Consider the following 20291-nt stretch of genomic DNA (forward strand, 5'->3'; position numbering starts at 1 on the left):
ACACGTACCTTCAAAAATACCTTGTCCATTCATGGATATTCGTAATCCCGTTGAATTGAATTCATCTGTTAAGCCTGCAGCCTGCATCTTCGAGACGGACAGTAAATTTTTTGGTACATCTTTGCAGAACAGGACATTTTCCAGTGTAAGTATTAAGATTGCTTCGGAGTTGGACTGTTCGCATTGCAGAAACATATATGTATGCACCTTGCTTTGCAATTGCAATCTCAATTGGCGTGTCCAGTGTAGAATAGGTTGAGAACAGATTTATGTTGTATATCATGTGGTCCGAAGCTCCCGAATCCAATATGAAGGATATATCACCGTCACCTGTATAGTTCCTGCCCTGCCTTAACATAAATGCAAATGATCTACCTGTGTCTACATTCGCAACTTGGGCATGTTTTTCTTTTTCTTTATTTTCTATTTATGTAATGCTTTTTGTTTGTTGTTACTTAGAGATGTAGCTTGAAGAACTTTATTAGACGTGTCCTTACTTAAGTTCTTTATCTTAATTTCGTGGTAAAGTAAACGGTTTTTTACGAAAGAAAGGGTAACATGTTCGGTAGATAAGGTTTCTATGCCGGTCACAACCCCATCATAAACCGAAGGTAGTGTCAGAAGAAGGTGAGCTACTTTGTGCACCTCCTCAATTTCCGCTCCCGATGCCATTAATTCGCAGATTAATTCATCAAATTTATTGAAATGAATAATGAGAGGTGTGTCGCCATTTAATTTGAATGTCAATAATTGCTTACGCACCGAAAATTGCGTTGCCAAACTTTTTCGCTCATAGATCGAATCTAGTTTTTCAAAAATCTCTTTTGCAGTCGAATTATTATCGGCAAAAGAAAGAAAGAAGTCGCTTAGAAATTCTACTATAATGCTTTTTGCTGATCGTTCTGCCTTTGTCCATTTCTCATCTATTTCTTGGAGTTTTTCTTTTTCGATTACAAATAAAACATAATTTTCAGCTAAAAGAGACTTGACACGAAATTTCCACACTGAATATCTTTCACCACGAAAAGGTTAAATATTCTTGAACTTATTCTCCTTATTCAGATTTATTTTTGCTCTAATTTCAATGTAACGTTCTGGATGTTTCGTTTGTTGAAACGTGCTTCCTCCTGTTTTCAATGTGCTCACACACACACGGGTTCTCAGAAATTTAGAAATTCTCAGAAATTTTCAATTTATTTAATTGTTATTTTAATTTGAGTTTAGCGAAACACTGGGCCCATAACCTGTTGGAAATAAAGGCCTTCTCCCGATTCCTTAATTGATTTAGTACACGATTTTAGTTTTTAGTTCAAAGTTTTTCTGTTTAATAGACGCTTCTCTTATAACACAACTTGTCCGTTCTAAAGCCTAGTACTCACATCGACGAAAACCGCGAGCTAACCATAGGAGTGAGCGAGAGGCAGAAAGGCGGCTAAAGCATTTCGTCGGGTCTGTTTTTCAGCGCGGTACTCAGATGAACTAAGGAAATACCAGAAAAACTACCAGATTTCGCGAGTGAATTTCGATGAACGCCGTTAGCCGCGGTCCAAAGAATAAAAAATATAATCTTTGGCGGTGTTCGTGCAGAAGCGGTGGGGAATTTAGAAATTAAAAATGAAAGAAAAACACCCAAAACGGCTAAAGAAGGTCAGTGCAGATGAAAAAGGACGCCTAATCCAAGCTGTTGCCCATTGTTGTGGGACTTGACCGACAGGAAGCAATACCACAGCGGGGCAAATCCGCAGAATAGTTGAAGCGCTGGAGGAGATCCACTAGAGAATCCCAGTGGGAAGGAACATGGGACATCGCTCGATCTCCGACGAGCTCTCCATTGAGGACTCCTCCTTCACCAGCTACTTGGCAGCTGGTGATAGAGCGGAGATAGAGGATGCGCCGGCTTCTTTAGGGAGGAGGAAATAAGGTCGCCCGCTAAGGGACAGCTGGAGGAGCCATTACCAGCCATTATTGGCCAGCTCGGAGCTGGACTACAGATTGCGCGGGAAAGATGGCGAAGCATCCGTGGGACGAGATGCTTTACATAACATTTACATAAATAAAAACATTCGTTAAAAATTGCATTTATTATACCCTTTACTCGTAGAGTAAAAGGGTATACTAGATTCGTCGGAAAGTATGTAACAGGCAGAAGGAAGCGTTTCCGACCCCATAAAGTATATATATTCTTGATCAGGATCACTAGCCGAGTCGATCTAGCCATGTCCGTCTGTCCGTCTGTCCGTCTGTCTGTCCGGATGAACGCTGAGATCTCGGAAACTATGAGAGCTAGGCTATTGAGATTTGGCGTGCAGATTCCTGAGCTTCTTACGCAGCGCAAGTTTGTTTCAGTAGAGTGCCACGCCCACTCTAACGCCCACAAACCGCCCAAAACTGTGGCTCCTACAGTTTTGATGCTAGAATAAAAATTTTAAATGAAATGTATTAATCTCATCAACACCTATCGATTGAGTCAAAAAAAAAATTGCCACGCCCACTTGTACGCCCACAAACCGCCCACAAACTTCAAAAAATCGTAAATATGAACGTGGATATCTCGGAAACTATCAAGGATAGAGAATTGGGATCACAGATTTAGATTCCGTAGCTTTGTGCGCAGCGCAAGTTTGTTACGAAAATATGCCACGCCCTTTCTAACGCCCACAAACCGCCCAAGGCTGTGGCGCCCACAATTTTCATGCTAGATACAAAATTTTAACTGAACTGTATTGGTCTCGTCAATACCTATCGATTGACCCAAAAAAAAATTTGCCACGCCCACTCTAACGCCCATAACGCTTAAATCTGTCTACCGCCGATAGGTGGCGCATTTCAATCTTGGTCCCTTTAGCTGAGTAACGGGTATCTAATAGTCGAGGTACTCGACTATAGCGTTCTTCCTTGTTTTTATTTTAATTTCTTTGTGCACCAGCAAACTCTTCTTTTTTAAATTGCTCCATTGTTCAGTCAACAAACCCAGCTGCTTGACAGTAAAGCCTAGTACTCACATCGACGAAAACCGCGAGCTAACCATAGGAGTGAGCGAGAGGCAAACAGGCGGCTAAAGCTTTTCGTCGGGTCAGTTTTTAAGCGCGGTACTCAGATGAGCTAAGGAAATACCAGAAAAACTACCAGATTTTGCGAGTGAATTTCGATGAACGCCGTTAGCCGCGGCCCAAAGAATAAGAAATTTGATCTTTGGCGGTGTTCGTGAAAGGCGATATGGAAACTAAAAATTAAAAATGGAAGGAAAACCCCAAAATCGGATGCAGGAGGTCAGTGCAGATGAAAAAGGACGCCGAATCCAAGGTGTTGCCCTTTATTATGGGATTTCACCGACAGGAAGCAATACCACAACAGGGGCAAATCCGCAGAATAGTTGAAGTGCTGGAGGAGATCCACTAGAGAATCCCAGTGCAAAGGAATATGCCGAGTGGGATTCCGCTCTCTAAATGGACATCCTACGGGGCGAGTCCTCGTAAATAAAGTAAGACCTGGCCAAAAGAATTTGGTTACGTTGTACTAATATAAGTATCTTTTTAGCAGAACCACCAGTATTACGATATCCGACGACCTCTTCATTAGGACTCCGGACACCACCACCACCAGCTACTTGGTCAGCTTAAGCGGAGCTGGAGGACCCGTTGGCTTCTATGGAGAGGAGGAAAATAGGGCGCACGCTAAGAAACAGTTTGCAGCATCAGCGGATCAACCCCGTTCCCAATCTGGCTCCCACTTCCTCAAGGTCCAATATGCCTATTGCGACTCGGAGCTGGACTGTGGTGGCGCGGGAAGGATGGCGAAGCATCCGTGGGACGAGAAGGATGCTTTAAACTACTAATTTACGTAAATAAAAACATTCGTTGAACATTCCATTAATTTTTATTTTAATTTCTTTGTGTACCAGCAGACTCCACCTTTTTAAATTTCTCCAATTGATTTGTTTTCCTTTTGGCAACAAGCCCAGTCGCTTGACAGTAAGATCATGCCACATGCATCGCGGGTGAACTTTGAAAACTTCGGTCACACTACAAAGAATAAGATTTTTCCAATAGTGAAACTCTTAGCCGATCTGAGTACTAGGCTTTAGACCATGCCACATGCATGGCGGGTAAACTTTGAAAACTTCGGTCACCCTACAAAGAATACGATTTTTCGACTAGTAAAACTCTTAGCCGATCTGAGTACTAGGCTTAAAGCCGAAGTCAAAAAGAGAGAGATCAAGCCACTTTCAGTGTGACCAGCCCTTTGGTGTTGAACAATCTTTTGCGTATAGAAAAATACGAAGATGGTATTTTTTCCACATCAAGGTATGCACTATTTAATGTATATTGTTATTTTATGTATAGTTCTAGGTATTTAGTGTTGTGTAATGTCCAATTTATGTGTATTTTTTTTAGAAAGCTGTTAGCTGTTCCATGCTGAAAGCAACTAATTGGTCCAGATTGTACTTGTGAGTGTTGTCTTTAGCCACAAACCAAAAACTCATCCACGTTCGTCCCCCTTTTCTCACATTTTGGTAATATATAGGCACGTTTGAGTTTACTCACAGCGAACTTATCGAAATATGGCGCAGCAACAATCGAAAAATTCAATGTGTATCGGATTGGATATACACCAAAATTAATAAAAACGCTGTGGAATCCAAGACAATAAAGGAAATTGACAAAAAAATCAGTATTTTTAATAATTACATTCATAAATATCTTCCCAAATGAAACTACATGCTTGAACGGTTCATGTCTAAGCATACTGTATGGTTGGCGTCTAAAATATCAATTACTATCGATGAAACCTGCAAGACACCACAGCAAATGGGACATCCAACCTTATCTTACACGAATGCGGGTACAAGATTAAAAAGGAAATTGGCATCTGAGCTTGCAAATGAAAATAATTGTGACACAAATCTTCTTGCACATGCTGCAGCAGTCTGTGCAAAGAAACAAAACAAGAAGGACACGGCTTTTGTTCTTAGAAAACCATAACAACACCCGAATACTCAACTGAATCGAGAAAGCAATTTTATATACAAAAACCCATTCCACTTACACCCGATGAAGCTTTGGCTTACCTCCTGGAAAATTCTCTTACAAAACAGCAATACATGAACACTAGACTTATGAATAAAAGTCGCCACATAACATTTATCCAACCTATAGTCTAGTAATGAAATCGAAATTACAATGCCGTTCTGTAGATATAAAAGTAACCGAAACGGCTGCGAAAGTATCATTACAAAACCTTTTAGATCATACTGCTCACAGAATTATTAAAGTGCAAGCTGATGTTTTAAACCAGTTTCTAATCAGTTCTGAAATTAAACTAATATGCAGCTATGGATTTGATGGTTCAACGGGTCATTCAATATACAAGCAGAAGTTCGCTACCGAAACACCTGGCGAACAGCTTTCAGATCACTCCATTTTTGTTACATCTGTTATACCCATAAAAATTATAGACTATTTTGATCACAACATATGGAATAATAGAACACCGCAATCTACACGATTTTGCAGACCTCTAAAAATTGAACTAGTAAAAGAAACTACGGCCCACATAATGATGGAAAAGAACCTTTTATATTCTCAAATAAATAACCTCAAACCTTCTGTTTATAAATTGAATGAAAATCGTGATATAACAATAAAGTATGAAATGCATATGACACTTATTGATGGCAAAGTGCTAAACGTTTTAACTGCAACTAAATCTACTCAATGTTGTCCAATCTGTGGTGTCACTCCAACAAAAATATTAGAAATAACAGATTTTAATTCTGAACTTTTTGTCCCAAAGCCTGGAGCTTTGCAGTTTGGAGTAAGTCCATTGCATGCCTGGATCCGGTTTTTAGAATTTGTCTTGAACATTTAATATAAAATTCAATTAAAAAAATGGCATATAAAAGGTGAGGATAAGATTAAAATGAGCAAACGGAAAAAATATGTTCAAGAAAAGTTTTGGAACGAAATGGGTTTTCGTATAAGCATGCCAAAGCAGAATGGAAGCGGCAATAGCAATGATGGTAACACGGCTAGGAGAGCTTTTGCCAATACTAAACTACTTGCATCTATAACAAACTTCAGCACAGATCTTTTAAATAAATTTCTTCGGCCAAAGAGCTAGTGGGATGGCTTGGAGGGCGCCGAGCTGAAGGCTACCGAACGGGTCGCAGGTTGCGGATAGCGAGCGCCCTGGATCTCCAGGGTAGCTACGAATAAGCGTGGAAGTTGGACACGGCCCGGCTACCGCCAAGCCCCCAACACGAAGCGTAAGTAAGTAGCCCCGGACAGTCAGCGGGTATCTGCGCCGTAGCAGTACTGACGTCGCGCTTGTGCTGCCGCCTCCGACAAATAGCTCACACATACCCCCCTCCCACACGTTTTGAAAATACCTCTTCCCTACCCACACAACTCATCTCACCCCGGGCTGGACTAAGGTGTCACTCGTACCGTGCCGAGAGTCAATCTGGCTGGGAGCCCGAGTCATCAAAAGACTCAGTCTCAAACGGTGCGCTCAGGCAAGTGGCGACCGCCTGTTCTAAGTCAGCCTTGCCCGGGTACAGCGGATCTCTGCCCGGGTGGACCTGTCCCTTCTCCGCAGCTCGTGGGATTTTAACATGGAGAACTTAAATAATAATAACAAAAAAGATAACAGCACCAAAAAAGAGCCCGACACTCTCAAAAAGTCGGAAGTCGTATCCAACGACGACAAGAAGAGCAAGATCACGGCTCCGAATACCCAAGTCCATGTGCCGTCGACCCCTGCCAAGGCCAGCGAACAACGCAGCCGGCTAAGCCCAACTCACCATAATGACAAGCCCAAGCCTTCCACCAGCGTAGGTGTGGCTAACCAGCTACTCCAACCGGAGGGGAGCGCCAAAGCCGGTCTCGTGGTGAGTACCAGGGCAAAGGAGTTCAAGAGAATACCACCAAACCAGGCAGGACCTCTTGAACATAAGAAAGCTTTCCGGATCCTCAAACGGCTGGCCACCAACCCGATACTGAGGATCAAACGTCGAAATTGGATTACCAAAAAATCCAAGAGGACATAGCCTGGGCAAAGGCGTTAGTCCCAGACTTCGACATCGCTATGACCACCAGCAACAGCAGCAAGCGAGAGAGGTCGATGGAAACAGCTCAACAAGCGAGCAAGAAGGCCTTAAAAGTGCTGGACGAGAACCCAGGTCCGCCACCCGATTGCACAGAGGTTGCGAGGTCTACCCCGGGGCCAAGTTGGCAGTTTGCGAGGCCGCAGACATCCCGTCTCGACCGAGAGCGAGGGTGTGGCTGCCGTCGGAACCCTCGCAACCAGGGGCTATACTGAGCCTGCTGAGCAGGTTCAACCCGAAGCTTCCGACAGACTGTTGGAAGGTGGTCAAGGTGGAGAAAACCGAGCGCGTCACTATGAACGTGGTAATCCTCTTAAACCAGGCCTGCTTGGAACACCTCGCAGCGCAACAAAACTACGGGTTCGATAAGGTGCAACTTTGCATCTACGACACTGACAAACTAGCGGCAGACAACCTGGCTGCCTGTGCGTCGAACGAGCCCCCGAGCGACGACGAAATGAAGCACGAGGAGGCCACCCTTACTGGCTACGTCTTAACCGACTCGGAGCTGACAGAAAGCCTGAAGCAGCTGTGCACCAGGACATAGCGGAGGAAGCGGAGGGTACCCAGCCCGACCACGGTCCTAAAGGTGGTGCAGTTCCTGCAGATTAACCTGCACCACAGCAAGGCAGCTTCCGCTGCCCTCCTCATACGCCTAGCAACAGGCAACATAGACGTAGTCCTCATTCAAGAGCCATGGATTGTTGGTTGTTCGTAACCAAGGTTACTCGGCTCGATCTAGCCAGGTTGCGTTGCACGGGTCAACAACACGCAACTCCCCAACATCAGCGAACAAGAAAATACGATCAACGCAACTTATACGGAGCAGCGACCAGGCGCACAGTAGCAGCACAATATAGTGCCGACGCTGCAAGTGTGGCACAATCGGCCAAGACTCAGCATTGACATTGCAGCCTAGACGACCAGCCAACGAAGCCGAGGCCAAAAATAGGTCAACGCAAGTACCGGTCAGCACCAACGCAGATGCCTTACATAGCAGATAATTTAGACACCCAGTTTCCGGGTAAGAATAGTATTTAAGCCCTGATCAACAACCCAATAAAGACAGTTACGAATCTAAACATCCACCAGACTTATCACTGTCATCTCCAAGTGACTCTCGTCAACTCACCCTAGAACAGATAGTCGATCGCCTGTGGTTCGGCACCGTACTTCTTTAGTTACCTGTGTCGCGACGCGATCTTCCTGTTCTATATAGCAAGTGCTCAGTACCCCCCTTGTCCCGCGGCGCGACCTCAACACACTGTTGATCCCCGGTTACACGAACACTCGTGCACTCACCCAAACAGTCCTATATCGCCTGTGGTCCGGCATCGTGCTACCCCGTAGTCATCCGTGTCGCGACGCGATCCCACTGTAACACATGGCGTCCCCGTGCCCGCGACGAGCATCCATAACGCCCTCGTCCCGCGGAGTGACCCGAACCTTGCCCAGCTAAACTAGGCAAGAACAACATCTGTGGCTTATCAACCCCCCTATACAAGCTATTTTACACCAAGGATAAGGGTAAAACCAGAACCTGCATTCTTACAAAGACACACTTTAACACATTTTTTATTCCACAGTTTAGCGAAGGCGACCTCACCACGGTCAGACTGGAGCTAAACAAACACACTCATCACACCATAGCATCATTATATCTGGCTCACGACTACGAAGGGCCACTACCAAACACCACTACACAACAACTCATACATACACACTCAACTAAGGAACTCATCCTGGGTGTGGACGCTAACTCACACCACACACAATGGGGAAGTACAAACACAAACGAAAGGGGTGAGTTACTCTACGACTATCTCCTTCAATCAAATCTATTCATCTGCAACAAAGGTAATGACCCAACTTTCATCACTATAAATAGAAGGGAAGTACTAGACATTACACTAATATCTGATCCCCTACTTAACCAGCTAGAAGCGTGGAAGGTGGGGATCGAGCACTCATTCTCAGACCACCAATACAAAGAATTTACAATAACTCTAGACTGTCCTCCCGCCGAGAACATTACTAATCTAAGATTAACCAACTGGGGATATTACAAAAATCTCCTCAACAGGAACCTACACGCTCCACCGACGCACATACGCAACGGTCAAGAATTAGATAACCTAGTTAACACTTTTACTGATATCTGCGGTGAGGCCTTAAAAAGAGCTTGCCCAAGTAGAACAGTCAAAACAAAGCACAAACCCCCATGGTGGAACCCAACCCTGGCGAACCTTAAAAGAGAGTGTAGAACTTACTTCAATAAAGCTAAATACAACAATAGCGAATCCTCCTGGAATTTATATCATACAAAACTAAGCCTATACAAAAAGGAAATTAGAATATCAAAACGAAGAGCTTGGGCTAATTTCTGCAGTAGCATAGAATCTACTGCGGAAGCATCCAGACTCAAAAGAATGTTAGCAAAATCTCCAGCAACCATTGGCTACCTAAAAACTAATGCTGACAACTGGACGGAAAACAGCCAGGAAACCCTTGAACTACTGTTAGACACCCACTTCCCTAAAAACACCCATGTAGTGGAGGACCTCTACATAGAGGAGAACTTAGACGACCAGAGGATAGACAACATCTCGAGCCCTGGCCTCATCCAGTGGGCTGTCAACTCATTTAAGCCCTTCAAATCCCCCGGCCCAGTTGGGTTCTTCCCGGCCCAGCTACAACGAACACTAGATATTTCCCTACCCTGGCTGACAGCCATCTTCCACGGCTGCCTTGCTCTAAACCATATTCCAAAAAGGGCGCTGGACGTTATGCATATTTTTATACCGAAAGCCGGCAAAGCCCTCCCACACCAACCCAAAGGACTTCCGCCCGATTAGTCTCTCTTCCTTCTTGTTAAAGACCCTGGAATGGCTAATTGACACCCACATCAGGCTAACCATCGACCAAAGCCTACTCTCTGACGCACAGCATGCGTATCGTAAGGGTAGATCAACAGATACCGCCCTCCACTCTCTAGTGTACAGCATAGAGAGAGGTTTCCGCAATAAGAAATACTCTCTGGCAGGGTTTCTAGACATAGAAGGCGCCTTTAACAACGTCACCCCAACGGCGATTACTGGTGCTCTGACTGAACTCGGCATTGAGCGGCCCATAGTGGGACTCATACACACCATGCTAACCAGCAGAGTAGTGTACTCTACTATGGGATCGGCCCACTCGACCAGGAATGTCAGCAGAGGAACCCTGTTCTAAGTCAGCCTTACGCTTCTCCGCAGCTCGTGGGAATTAACATGGAAAAGTCAATAAATAAAAACAACATAACAGGCAACAACACCAAAAACGAGCTCGACACTCTAAAAAAGTCGCAAGTCGTAACCAACGACGACAAGAAGAGCAAGATCACGGCTCCGATTACCCTAGTCCCTGTGACGTCCACCCCTGCCAAGGCCAGCGAACAACGCAGCCGGCTAGGCCCAACCCACCACAAGGACAAGCCCAAGCCTCCCACCAGCATAGGTGTGGCTACTCCAACCTGAGGGGATCGCCAAAGCCGGTCTCGTGGTGACTACCAGGGTAAAGGAGTTCAAGAGGATACCACCTAACCAGGCCGGACCTCTTAAACGTAAGAAAGCTTTCCGGATCCTCAAACGGCTGGCCACCAACCCGTGAGGATCAGACGTCAAAACTGGATTACCTAAAAATCCAAGAGGACATAGCCTGGGCAAAGGCGGTAATCCCAGACTTCGAAATCGCTATGACTACCAGCAACAGCAACAAGCGAGAGAGGTCGATGGAGACAGCTCAACCAGCGAGCAAGAAGGCCAGCGTAACCAACCGCGGAACATGGTCGAGATCCATTGCTGAGGTAGTAAAGGATCGGAAGATCATTGGAGTCATCGACCAGAACGATGAAGGCGGTAGGATCCCAAGTAACCTATGGGGTCTGGTTAGACGGGCCCTTGCGTCAGTGGTACCATGAACGTGGTAATCCTCCTGAACCAGGCCTGCTTGGAACCCCTCGCAGCCCAGCAAAACCGGGTGAACTACGGGTTCGATAAGGTGCAACTACGCATCTACGACACCGATAAGCTAGCGGCAGACAACCTGGCTGCCTGTGCGTCGTCCGAACCCCCGAGCGACGACGAATTGGAGCATGAGGAGGCCACCCTCACTGGCTACGTGTCAACCGACTCGGAGCTGACAGAGAGCCTGAAGCAGCTGTGCACTCAGGACACATCCCGACCAGGGCGCACTGTTCTCCAGGTCATAGCGGAGCAAGCGGAGGGTACCCAGCCCGACCACGGTCCTAAAGGTGGTGCAGTTCCTGCAGATTAACCTGCACCACAGCAAGGGAGCATCTGCCGCCGTCCTCACCCGCCTGGCAACAGGCAAAATAGACGTAGTCCTTATTCAAGAGCCATGGATTGTTGGTAACAACAGTAAACCCCCCTATACAAGCAATTTTACACCAAGGATAAGGGTAAAACCAGAACCTGCATGCTTACAAAGACACACTTTAACACATTTCTTATTTCACAGTTAAGCGAAGGCGACCTCACCACGGTCAGACTGGAGCTAAACGAACACACTCATCACACCATAGCATCATTATATCTGGCTCACGACTACGAAGGGCCACTACCAAACACCACTACACAACAACACATACATACACACTCATCTAAGAAACTCATCCTGGGTGGGGATGCTAACTCACATCACACACAATGGGGAACTACAAACACAAACGAAAGGGGTGAGTTACTCTACGACTATCTCCTTCAATAAAATCAATTTATCTGCAACAAAGGTAATGACCCAACTTTCATCACTAGAAATAGGAGGGAAGCCCTAGACATTACACTAATATCTGATCCCCTACTTAACCAGCTAGAAGCGTGGAAGGTGGGTATCGAGCACTCATTCTCAGACCACCGATACATAGAATTTACAATAACTCTGGACTGTCCTCATGCCGAGAATATTAATAATCTGAGATGAACCAACTGGGGATATTACAAAAATCTCCTCAACAGGAACCTACACGCTCCACCGACGCACATACGCAACGGAATTAGATAACCTAGTTAACATTTTCACTCATATCTGCGGTGAGGCCTTAAAAAGGGCTTGCCCAAGTAGAACAGTCAAAGCAAAGCACAAACCCACATGGTGGAACGCAACCCTGGCGAACCTTAAAAGAGAGTGTAGAACTTACTTTAATAGAGATAAATGCAACAATAGCGAATCTTCCTGGAATTTATACCATACAAAACTAAGCCTATACAAAAAGGAAATATCAAAACGAAGAGCTTGGGCTAATTTCTGCAGTAGCATAGAATCTACTGCGGAAGCATCCGGACTCAGAAGAATTTTAGCAAAATCTCGTGCAACCATTATCTATCTAAAAACCTATGCTGACAGCTGGATGGAAAACAGTCAGGAAAGCCTTGAACTACTGTTAGACACCCACATGCCTAAAAACACCCATGTAGTGGAGGACCTCTACATAGAGGAGAACTTAGACGACCAGAGTATTGACAAAATTTCGAACCCTGGCCGCATTCAGTGGGCTGTCAACTCTTTTAAGCCCTTCAAATCACCCGGCCCAGATGGGTTCTTCCCGGCCCAGCTACAACGGACACTAGATATTTCCCTACCCTGGCTGACAGCCATCTTCCACGGCTGCCTTGCTCTAAACCATATTCCAACAAGATGGCTGGACGTTAAGATAATTTTTATACCGAATGCCGGCAAACCCTCCCACACCAACCCAAAGGACTTCCGCCCGATTAGTCTCTCTTCCTTTTTGTTGAAGACCCTGGAAAGGCTAATTGATACCCATATCAGGCTAACCATCGACCACAACCTACTCTCTGACGCACAGCATGCATACCGTAAGGGTAGATCAACAGATACCGCCCTCCACTCTCTAGTGTACAATATAGAGAGAGGTTTCCGCAATAAGGAATACTCTCTTGCAGCGTTTTTAGACATAGAAGGCGTCTTTAACAATGTCACCCCAACGGCGATTACTGGTGCTCTGACTGAACTGGGCATTGAGCGGCCCATAGTGGGACTCATACACACCATGCTAACCAGCAGAGTAGTGTACTCCACTATGGCAGCAGAGGAACCCCACAAGGGGGCGTACTCTCACCTCTTCTATGGGTTTTAGTGGTCAACAAACTGCTATCACTTCTAGAAGAGGCGGGCACTAAAGTGGTAGCCTACGCGGACGACGTGGTTATCCTACTGCGGGGCAAATTCCAGCAAACCCTTTGCTATCTAATGGAGACAGCCTTATCCACCCTCTCCCGGTGGACGGCTGGCTGTGAACCGGGAGTTAACCCAGAAAAGACCGAACTAGTTCTCTTTACAAGGAAGTAAACGCGCCTAACCTTTAGCAACCAAGCAATGTACCTAGGTGTCATCCTTGACAAAAAGCTCCTCTGGACAAATAACATCCTAGATCGCACACGCAAAGCGGCCATAGCCCTCTTCGCTTGTAAAAAAGCCATAGGGAGGAAGTGGGGTTTCTCCCCCATGATAGTTCACTGGCTATACACTGCAATAGTCAGGCCCATTCTCCTCTACGGAAATATCATTTGGTGGCCTTCCCTAGAAAAGAATTGCAATCTCCGGATCCTTCACAAGATCCAAAGAAGTGCAGAGCTCTGCATCAGTGGGGCGCTTCGCACTACCGCCACTGAAGCACTAAACACAATTCTCGACCTCAATCCCTGGACGTACTTGCCAAAAGCTGGGCATCTGCAACAGCGCTGAGGCTCCGCGAAGCAGCGGCATGGACAACAGGCTCTACGGGTCACTCCAATATCCTATCGAAACATACACCCTTACCACGTAGTACAGACTACGTTCCACCCATAGTCAACTTCGAAAGAAGATACAAGATCTTTATACCCACCCGTACAGACTGGGACAACCTCCCACACCAATTCGAAAACGCCGTCAACAGATACACAGACGGCTCCAAGCTTAACTCCCAAACAGGTGAGGGAGTCTTCTCCCCCGAACTAGACATAAAAGTCTCATTCCGCCTACCAGACCACTGTAGTGTTTTCCAAGCGGAAGTCATGGCAATTCAGGAAGCCATGACCTACCTGGACACGTCAGTACATCATGACATAGATATCTTCATCTTCTCGGATAGTCAAGCAGCCCTCAGGGCCCTCGACTCCTACACAACGAACTCAAATACAATCTCTGAATGCCGCAAATCTCTTAACGAGATGGCCACTCATCTGAGATTCAACCTCATCTGGGTGCCTGGACACCGCAATATTGAGGGCAACTGCATAGCAGACGAGCTAGCAAGACAGGGGACAACCGCCGACATCTCTCGTGATAAGGACACGGTGGGTATGCCCATGGCTACCTGCAAGCTTCATCTCAGGCAGAGACTGTACACACTTTCCAAAAACCGTTGGAACTCAACCTCAACATGCCACAATTCTACACATTCACATGGCCAAACTACAACTCGAAAAGAACAAAAACTCTCCTACAATGTAGCAGGGAGGACATCTCCACTCTCCTAAATGCCCTCACGGGCCACTGTCTTATAGGGACTCATGCGCTCAGGCTGGGACTCAGTAACCACGACTTCTGCCGCAGCTGCAAACAGATAGACGAAGAGGAGAGCATCGAACACCTCCTATGTTTCTGCCCAGCGCATAACCTAAAGCGCTTTCAAGCCCTAGGTAGCTACACACTTCCTAACCTTGCGGCCATTCAGGGCGTAAGCATCCAAAAACTCTTGTTTCTTAAGAAGAACAGAATACTTCGCGAAAGCAGATAACCCATGAGCTAGGGAAACGGATCTGTTCAGAGATCATGTAGTATCACAAGGGGCCCAATGTGGCCTAAGTGAGGGGATTAGTATCTAATCTCCAACCACTCCTACCTAACCTACCTAACCTAATCGCCATTTCTTCCAAATTTTATATAAAAATTTCGCTCATTTTGTGAAACAACTTTTTCATTATATATGCGGAGCTACCCATGGTATCCGATGTCCCCACAAATCAAAAAATATTGGTTCACGGTTACCAGATTAATAATTCGAGCTTGGTTCCACTAGGATGCTTAGGCGAAAATGCTTCTGAAGCACGCAACAAAGTTTACAAGAAAGATAGATTGTCGCATACAAGGAAAAATAGTCGGCTCAATACCATGACTGATATATCTCACAGAGCTATAAATTCCTCGGATCCATTATTGTCGAGTGTTTCTCTAAAGGAAAAAGAAAGAAAAAATAAAAAAAGGCCTTCTCAAAAGAGGTATTAAGTCTTTTGGGACCTTCCATCTACAGCTGAAAATGAAAACGATCTGCAGTGCGATTCTGATGACGATGAGGATATTTATAATGTTGAATTGGATGAAGACGAAAATTGCATTTAAAAAACAAGGAAGAACGCTATAGTCGAGTACCTCGACTATCAGATACCCGTTACTCAGCTAAAGGGACTAAAGGGAAATGTAGATATGCAAGCAGCAAAGCGAGATTGAAATGCGCCACCCATCGGCGGTAGACAGATTTAAGCGTTATGGGCGTTAGAGTGGGCGTGGCAAATTTGCGTAACAAACTTGCGCTGCGTACAAGGCTACGGAATCTAAATCTTAGATCCCAATTCTTCATCTTTGATAGTTTCCGAGATATTCTCGTTCATACTTACGATTTTTTAAGTTTGTGGGCGGTTTGTGGGCGTTAAAGTGGGCGTGGCAAACTTTTTTTGGGTCAATCGATAGGTATTGCCGAGAGCAGTACATTTCAATTAAAATTTTTTCTCTAGCATCAAAACTGTAGGAGCCACAGTTTTGGGCGGTTTGTGGGCGTTAGAGTGGGCGTGGCACTCTGCTGAAACAAACTTGCGCTGCGTAAGAAGCTTAGGAATCTGCACGCCAAATCTTAATAGCCTAGCTCTTATAGTTTCCGAGATCTCAGCGTTCATCCGGACAGACAGACAGACGGACAGACGGACAGACGGACAGACGGACAGACGGACAGACGGACAGACGGACAGTCGGACATGGCTAAATCGACTCGGCTAGTGATCCTGATCAAGAATATATATACTTTATGGGGTCGGAAACGCTTCTTTCTGCCTGTTACATACTTTCCGACGAATCTAGTATACCCTCTTACTCTACGAGTAACGGGTATAAAAAGCATAATGGTTTCCCAAGTAACAAGAGAAGGGGGCGCGGGGCCAAGAGTTTGATTGGGGATGTGGCTGGAAAAAGAACGGGCCATGCAGGGGCCACTCCAGCAACCTGAAAGTCAAAGGGTCTTAATACAGGAAGCAGAAACAAACATCAAATACTTACCTGCTGTACCGGTTGCAAAGTGAATGCGAAGTCCTCTCCACACCCGCTCTCGAGAGCTGTCAATATGGAGTCCGATGCAGCCGACAGAGGACGAGTGAAGGGCGAGAGAGGACGAAAGGAGAGAAAATGATAAGATGAAAAGGAGTAAAAGAAATGCAAAAAAAACTTACCTATGAAAATTGCAAAATCACCACGAGCCAGGGAAGGGGGCGCCTCGATAGGCGATCGATTGGCACTAGACAAAAGTGCGATCGATGGGTACACGAAAATGGTAATATCGGCCAAAGGTGGAAATATCGCAACGAGCAGGTGGCAACGCCGCACCGTCGATATCGATATGCGAATGAACATCGATCACGCACGAATGATGTGACCAGGCGGAGGAACCAATAAAAGGAGTGGAACGCAGCAATGAGCAGCGAGCTGGGGATCGATAGCCCATGAGTATCGATGTCCCAGTGGAGCCAGGGAGAATATCGGCGCGGGAGATTCAAGTTGCTACGAGGAGGATGACCAGCGCTGTAGAAACTCAACGGAGTTAAGAGCGTCGAGGGAGCATCGAGGAAGCAACGAGGGAGCGCCGCGGGAATCACAAGGACTCGAAGGCTATGATAAGCAAGGAAACGCCGGAGAGTAGTAACAAGTTTTAAATGTTTCCCGAAGTAAGGGGGGAATGTGAGGAGTTGAATAACTCCCCACAAATAGAAGCAACAGCAGATGGCCGGCCGCTTACCAGATACGCGGCGAATTCGCGTAGTAACGGCGCGGCGAAGAGAGTTTGGAGACTTGGATGGAGAACAAGAGAGTTTGGAGACTTGGATGGAGAACAGGAGAGTTTGGAGACTAGGATGGAGATCAAGAGAGTTTGGAGACTAAGGACGGAAAGCGAGAGAGTTTGGAGACCAGGCATGGAGATCGAGAGAGAATGGAGACTTCGCGGGCAAGGCAAGAATGCCGTGTGCAAAAGCGGATAACGGAACTTCACCGGACTTTGGACTCTCCCGTGAACTTTGGACCGGGAGAGGAAGTGCCACATCTCGGCAGTGGAGCGGCACACAGGCGTGCCACAAGCATCACAGGAATCAGCGGGACGGCAGCAGTGGGCGGAGCATCGATTGGAAGCGGTACGTGAAGGACAAGTGGGTCAACCAGGAGGCACGGACTTTGGACCCGGAGTGGAGAGATCCAGCGGGCGATGCGCAAAAGGGAAATAACGGTTCCCGGAGGCCCTATATAAGGCCGCAGAGCGCTGGCAGCTGGATCAGTCGATCACGAGTTGTCAAACCTTCAAGAACAGTTAAAGTACCAAGTGAACAGTCAGTCAAGCAAGTAATCTACGAGGGAGCCACAACCAAGCGAGTCGTCGGAAACAGCGCCGTGGGAAGCATACAAGGAGCAAGATCGCCACGTCGAGACGTTCGGGATTGGGACATCAGGAATCTCCATTTTGAGACACAAGTGGCTGAGTTCCGGAAGGCATCACACGGCTAAGTCAAGGCGTTCGTTATCCAACTTTGTCAAGACCACACCCTGGCGAATCGCCCGGCGGGTCTGTCAGAGACAAGCGGAAGAGTCCTACGACGAAGAACCGTCAGCTTGGGGAGGGAAGTTGTCTGAGACCCAGCGTACCTTGCCCGACCAAGCAGGACCTGGCGTGACGGACGGGCGGTAGATCGATTTGCGGTTTCAAGAGGCGGTCGCCTGGAGAGCCCTGCGATTACCGGCGAAGTTCCCGAATAGCAACTGCCCAACTCCCCGAGTGCCAGAACGACAAGCTACTGGCCAAGAGACAGCGCAGAGGACATCGGCAGCGACGCCAGCAGACATTTCCGGCAGCCACGTTACCATCGCCGCGCGGAGCTTATTGGGGAGCGCAGGTGCGTCGCGGACGTCAAGCATTAGGGTGAAACCGGGTGGAACGTTCGTCTGCGCTAGGCGTAAAGCAAAGTGAACTGCTAGGCAGCTTCCTGGTGGCAGCCTTGACTGTCAGCGCGATCTGAGCAAGAACCTAGCGGGACCGTCCGGGACAGAGCAATGGACAGGTATTGCCTCGAAAGGCGTCGGCCTGGAGAGCAAGGCTTGTTCACCCTAGTCTGAGAACGGTGAAGCTTCCCTAAGCCCACAAGGCCGAACTCTCTGCGAGTCTAAGGCGCAACAAGCGACCCCGAGGCAGCGCGTTGGCGAGCAAACATAGGCGGCCACCACGAGCGTCCCGAGACCCAGGAGCTAAGCGGAAGCCGAGTCAACGCGTCGACAATCCAGAAGGAGAAGCACCAGCAGCCGGCGGAACCAGAGCAAAAAGATACCGAAGCCAGCCCAGGCACACACCCGCTGTACTAATACCACGAGAATAAATCCCACTGTTACCATTTGAACCCTTTGTTTTCTCACTGATCTACGGGGCAGTCACGTCATATAAATTTGGTGGGACGAACACACAATCTTCTGAGATAGCCGCACGAATCTCGTAGCGAGCAGACACACAAAATCAGTTCGTTACAATGAGCATACAGATGGCAGATGGGTTGTCCACGATAATGGCAGCTTTCTTCCTTTTATCGGCAAAATCCTCATTCCTCCAGGTAGTCCAGTGAGTCGCTTGCCCGCGTCCACATAGGGCTTCTGGACTAGTGCGAACAGGTGGCCAGCATCTCTCATCTGCTTAGCAAGCTCGATGACAGCGCAGCGGCCTCGACCACAATTCGCTTGGATGAAGCTAAACATATTTAATGTCTAGCATACACCCTGGGTAGCAGCGCGCCGTATATCGGGCAGCCACCCGAGAGCATATAATGCCCCAAGGGCATACCTTTATGGCGGCAGTTACGGCAGTCCACCGCATTTCTGCATTGTGCCGCTATGTTCTCGTTCTGCCCACACTGGCGGCAGACCTGATTTTCTCGGGCGTACCGACACTCGCTGACCTTATGGTCAAAACCAATGCACCGGTGGCACGCGTAGGTGCGCACCTGAGAGCGGCAGCGGTAGGAGAACCACTTTATGTAGACTCTCCCGCCCTCGAGAACGGCCAGCGCCTGGTCATCTACCACCAGCGTCACATTTACTGTGGTGCTGTCTGCAGCTGACCAGGGCTTGGTCACCAGGACTACCGCCTTCTGGAACTCCTTAAACGTCATCTCCTCGAAGTTCTTCTCCTTCAGCTCCATCATAAACTCGTCCGGTCCCACGGAGGTGTCCACATCCTGGACCGTCACACGGGGCCTTGCGGCAATATTTTTCGACACCTTGAGGCCCACCTCGGCGAACTTTGCGCAGGCAACGACTTTCGACATCTCCGCCCGCGAAGGCGTGGTAATAATCGCGCCGCCCCGCTTAAGCTCACGCACCTCGAGTACTCCTCCTTGCGGATCTTGTCCGCAATCTGCCTGCCTGACAGAGCCGGGTCGTCGCACGCAACGACTGCCGACCAGGTCTCCCGGATCTTCCGCGGTGCGGCTACGGGGGCAACAGGGGCAGCAGGTGAAGCAACGTGGTGCGCTCCTCTAGCAGCGGTGGCTGCGTATGAGACGGCCGAGGCGACCGGTGTCTGCCTCTTTAGTTGGTCCTCCAACACTCCAATGCGGACCATCAGGGCTCCGACGAGCTCCTCGTACCGGGTTGCCACCATCTGGACCTTGACGCTCACGGTAGAGCTTTCGTTCGATGACATGAACATCCGCCCAATCTGCGAGCGGATATCACCAATCTCGGCAGCGACGGCACCGTTCCCTCCCCACTCCCTGTCCGAGAAGGATTTAACACGGCTGGCTGGTGCGACGAAGGTCCCTTCCATAGCGGTAGCAGTGGCAGAGACAGCGGCGGTCTCAAGGGTCTTTACCTCTAGTTGACCTTTAGC

At 47.6% G+C, this 20291-nt stretch overlaps 1 long non-coding RNA gene across 1 annotated transcript; it reads right to left on the reverse strand.

Annotated features, from left to right (window-relative positions):
* Positions 1 to 16195: 16195 nt before the first annotated feature.
* On the reverse strand, positions 16196 to 16666 carry LOC119558913. The gene is made up of 3 exons (XR_005220525.1): positions 16606 to 16666; positions 16436 to 16491; positions 16196 to 16381 (listed from the first exon to the last, which is right to left on the reverse strand). It is a non-coding gene; the product is annotated as an uncharacterized LOC119558913 (long non-coding RNA).
* Positions 16667 to 20291: the final 3625 nt, after the last annotated feature.

The sequence above is a fragment of the Drosophila subpulchrella genome, unplaced genomic scaffold (assembly GCF_014743375.2).
Source record: "Drosophila subpulchrella strain 33 F10 #4 breed RU33 unplaced genomic scaffold, RU_Dsub_v1.1 Primary Assembly Seq15, whole genome shotgun sequence".
Classification (NCBI taxonomy): domain Eukaryota; kingdom Metazoa; phylum Arthropoda; class Insecta; order Diptera; family Drosophilidae; genus Drosophila; species Drosophila subpulchrella.